At 45.3% G+C, this 4,873-nt stretch overlaps 1 non-coding gene across 1 annotated transcript; it reads right to left on the minus strand.

Annotated features, from left to right (window-relative positions):
* Positions 1-719: 719 nt before the first annotated feature.
* LOC115934083 (U6 spliceosomal RNA) lies at positions 720-825 on the minus strand. Its single transcript, XR_004069932.3, has one exon. It is a non-coding gene; the product is annotated as a U6 spliceosomal RNA (small nuclear RNA).
* Between the last annotated feature and the right edge of the window lie 4,048 nt (positions 826-4,873).

Genomic DNA, 4,873 nt, shown 5'->3' on the forward strand with positions numbered 1-4,873 from the left:
CAGTATTTTGTGGAGGATTTTCGCATCGATGTTCATCAGGGATGTTGGCCTGAAACTTTCCTTTTTGTTGTGTCTCTGCCAGGTTTTGGTATCAGGCTGATGCTGGCCTCATAAAATGAGTTAGGGAGGAGTCCTTGAATAGTTTTAGAAGGAAAGATCCTCTTTGTACCTGTGGTAGAATTTGGCTGTGAATCCATCTGGTCCTGGGCTTTTTTTGGTTGGTGGGCTATTACTGCTTCAATTTCAGAACTTGTTATTGGTCTATTCAGGGATTCAACTTCTTCCTGGCTTAATCTTGGGAAAGTGTATTTGTCCAGGAATTTATCCATTTCCTCTAGATTTTCTAGTTTGTTTGTGGAGAGGTGTTTATAGTATTCTCTGATGGTAGCTTGTATTTCTGTGGGATCAGTGGTGATATCCCCTTTATCATTTTTTATTGTGTTTATTTTTTTCTTCTATCTTTTCTTTATTAGTCTGGCTAGTGGTGTTTGTATTTTGTTGATCTTTTCACAAAACCAGTTATTGATTTTTTGAAGGGTTTTTTATGTCTCTATCTCCTTCAGTTCTGCTCTGATCTTATTTCGTGTCTTCTGCTAGCTTTTGAATTTGTTTGCTCTTGCTTCTCTAGTTCTTTTAATTGTGATGTTAGGGTGTCAATTTAAGATCTTTCCTGCTTTCTCCTGTGGGCATATAGTGCTATGAATTTCCCTCTAAACACTTAAAATATGGAACACTTCATGAATTTGTGTATCTTCCTTGTGCAGGGGCCGTGGTAATCTTCTCTGTATCGTTACAATTTTAGTATATGTGCTGCTGAGTGAGCACCTTATTTGTTCTTCTTATCATAGAGGATCCAACATATACCTTTGTGATATTATCAGTATGTAAATGGTAGCTGAAGCCACATATATATAAATGAGAGGATCTGGAAGAATGTGTGGTGGAGAAAGAAAGAGTTGAAAATGGAACCCTGGAGAATAACAACGTTTAAGGTTCAGGCCTTTAAAGAAGTCTTTTTCCTGCAGATTGGGAAAGAGTAGCTAACCAAGTGAGAGATAACTCCAGGAAAATACAACATTTCAACTGTGATGGAGATATCAGGGATGTCAAATGCATCAGAAAGGTCTAGGAAGATAAGAATGGAAAAGTGCTATGTTTATCAACACAATTGTTCTATTCCTTTTGAAAGGTGAAGCCGGCTGGGCTCCTGGGTTGGGTGGGGACTTGGAGAACTTTTGTGTCTAGCTAAAGGATTGTAAATGCACCAACCAGCACTCTGTGTCTAGCTAAAGGATTGTAAACGCACCAACAGCACTCTGTAAAATGCACCAATCAGCAGTCTGTAAAATGGACCAATCAGCAGTCTGTAATATGGACCAATCAGGGCTCTGTAAAATGGACCAATCAGCAGGATGTGGGCGGGACCAAATAAGGGAATAAACCTGGCTACCTGAACCAGCAGCGGCAGCCTGCTCAGGTCCCATTCCGTGCTGTGGAAGCTTTGTTGTTTCGCTCTTCACAATAAATCTTGCTGCTGCTCACTCTGCGTCCGCACTACCTTTAACAGCTGTAACACTCACTGCGAAGGTCTGCGGCTTCACTCCTGAAGTCAGCGAGACCACGAACCCACCGGGAGGAACAAACAGCTCTGGACGCACCAGCTTTAAGAGCTCACTGCGAAGGTCTGTGGCTTCACTCCTGAAGTCAGCAAGACCACGAACCTACTGGGAGGAACAAACAACTCTGGACGTGCCACCTTTAAGAGCTGTAACATTAACTGCGAAGGTCTGTGGCTTCAATCCTGAAGTCAGCGAAACCATGAACCCACCAGAAGGAAGAAACTCTGGACACATCTGAACATTTGAAGGAACTCTGGACACACCATCTTTAAGAACTGTAACACTCACCACGAGAGTCCATGGCTTCAATCTTGAAGTCAGCGAGACCAAGAAACCACTGGAAGGAGCCAATTCTGGACACATTTTGGCGACCACGAAGGGACTGTCACCTATCGCCAAGCGGTGAGTACCATCAGACCCCTTTTGCTTGCTATTCTGTCCTATTTTTCCTTGGAATTTGGCGGCTAAATATCGGGCACCTGATGGCCAGTTAAATATGAGTAGCACAGCTGCTGGACTAAAGGCACAGGTGTCAGGCTTTCTGGGAAAGGGTGCTCTAACAACCCCCGACTCTTCAGAATTGGGAGCATTGGTTTCCTTGGAATCAGCTTCCTCTTTCCTGTACTTCTGGGCTGAGCCGAGGGTTGGCAGAGAGGAAAGCCATTCAGCTCCAGGGTGCTGACAAGTTGTTGGTTGACCCTGCAGCCATGAGCGGAACTCTCAAAGTTACGTCGCCCAAGCGAGACTCACCCATGTGTCCTATCTATCCTGACCCTTGCCTCTTGGGTCCTAATGCTTGTCAGACAAACTTCCTCTGGCCTCTCTTCTCCGAGGCTAGTCCCACTTCTAAAAACCACTCCCTGTCTCTGGTGCTTTTCTAGTTTCTCCTATAAGAATGATTTCTAGTATAAACTCCAGGACTCTATTCCCTTCTTTAGGCACCCGGGCTCACCAATCAGAAAGACATAATTTTTGTCCAAAGCCCTGTTGTAGGGGGACTATCTGGAATTTTAGGATCCCTCCTCATACAAGCAGGCCTAACAAAAGCTATTCCTGAAGCTAGGATATGGGGAGCCTCAGAAATTTTATCCTTCCTATTCATATAAGTGATGACAAAAGGCATCACTCTTCCAACTCTGGAGATCCCATCCTTCCCTCAGGGTATGGCCCTCCACTTCATTTTTGGGGCATACCATCTTTATAAGACAGGGGGAAAGTCCCAATACTAACAAGAGAATGCTTTGGATTCTAACAGGTTTTTGAGAATGCATCAGTAAGGGCCACTAAATCAGATTTTTCTTGGTCCTCTTTGTGATCTAGGAGGACAGGCAAGGGTGCAGGTTTTCAAGAATGCGTCAGTAAGGGCCACTAAATCCGACATTCCTTGGTCCTCCTTGTGGTCTAGGAAGAAAACTAGTGTTTCTGCTACTGCACCAGTGAGCACAACTATTCAGATCAGCAGGGTCCAGGGACTGTTACGGGTTCTTGGGCAGGGGGAGAAACAAACAAACCAAAACTGTGGGAGGTTTTGTCTTTCAGCTGGGAGACACTCAGGCATCAACAGGTTCACCCTTGAAATGCATCCTAAGCCATTGGGACCAATTTGACCTGCAAACCCTGAAAAAAAGGCCCCTGCACTGTAGCTTGGCCCCACTATTCTCTCTCTGATGGGGAAAAATGGCCACCTGAGGGAAGTATAAATTACAATACTATCCTGCAGGTTGACCTTTTCTGTAAGAGGAAAGACAAATGGAGTGAAATACCTTATGTTGAAGCTTTCTTTTCATTGAAGGGGAATCCACAACTATGCAAAGCTTGCAATTTACATCCCACAAGAGGACCTCTCAGCTTACCCCCATATCCTAGCTTCCCTGTAGCTCCCCTTCCTATTAATGACAAGCCTCCTCTAATCTCCCCCACCCAGAAGGAAACAAGCAAAGAAATATCCAAAGGACCACAACCCCCCCTGCCCCCGGGCTATCGGTTATGTCCCCTTCAAGCTGTAGGGGGAGGGGAATTTGGCCCAACCTGGGTACATGTCCCTTTCTCCCTCTCTGATGTAAAGCAGATCAAGGCAGACCTGTAGAAGTTTTCAGATGATCCTGATAGGTACATAGATGTTCTACAGGGTCTAGAGCAAACCTTCTGTCTCGCTTGGAGAGATGTCATGCTATTGTTAGATCAAACCCTGGCCTTTAATGAAAAGAATGAGGCTTTATCTGCAGCCTGAGAGTTTGGAGATACCTGGTATATTAGTCAAGTAAATGATAGAATGACAGTCAAAGAAAGGGACAAATTCCCTACCGGTCAGCAAGCTGTCCCCAGTATGGATCCCCACTGGGACCTCAACTTAGATCATGGGGACTGGAGTTGCAAACATCTGTTGACCTGTGTTCTAGAAGGACTAAGGAGAATTAGGAAGAAGCCCATGAATTATTCAATGATGTCTACCATAACTCAGGGAAAGGAAGAAAATCCTTCTGCCTTCCTCAAGCAGCTACAGGAGGCCTTAAGGAAATATACTCCCCTGTCACCTGACTCCCTCGAGGGTCAGTTGATCCTAAAAGATAAGTTTATTACCCAATCAGCTGCAGATATCAAGAGAAATCTCCAAAAGTGAGCCCTGGGCCCTGAACAAAATCCGGAGGCATTATTAAACCTGGCAACCTTGGTATTCTATAATAGGAAACAAGAGGAACAGGCTGAAAAGGAAAAGCGAGATTAGGGGAAGGCCACAGCCTTAGTCATGGCCCTTAAACAAACAAACCTTGGTGGTTCAGAAAGGACAGAAAATGGAGCAGGCCAGTCACCTGGTAGGGCTTGTTATCGGTGTGGTGTGCAAGGACACTTTAAAAAAGATTGTCCAATGAGAAACAAGCTGCCACCTCGCCCATGTCTGCTATGCCGAGGCAATCACTGGAAGGTACACTGCCCCAGAGGTCTAAGGTTTTGTGGGCCAGAAGCCCCCAACCAGATGATCCAACAACAAGACTGAGGATGCCCAGGGCAAGTGCCAGCTCATGTCATCACCCTCACTGACCCCCAGGTACATTTAACCATTGAGGGCCAGAAAATTGACTTCCTCCTGGACACTGGTGTGGCCTTCTCAGTGTTAATCTCCCGTCCTGGACGACTGTCCTCAAGGTCCGTTACCATCCGAGGAATCCTGGGACAGCCTGTAACCAGGTATTTCTCCCACCTCCTCAGTTGTAATTGGGAGACTTTGTTCTTTTCACATGCCTTTCTTGTTATTC

The sequence above is a fragment of the Gorilla gorilla genome, chromosome 2, assembly GCF_029281585.2.
Source record: "Gorilla gorilla gorilla isolate KB3781 chromosome 2, NHGRI_mGorGor1-v2.1_pri, whole genome shotgun sequence".
NCBI classification, from domain to species: Eukaryota; Metazoa; Chordata; class Mammalia; order Primates; family Hominidae; genus Gorilla; species Gorilla gorilla.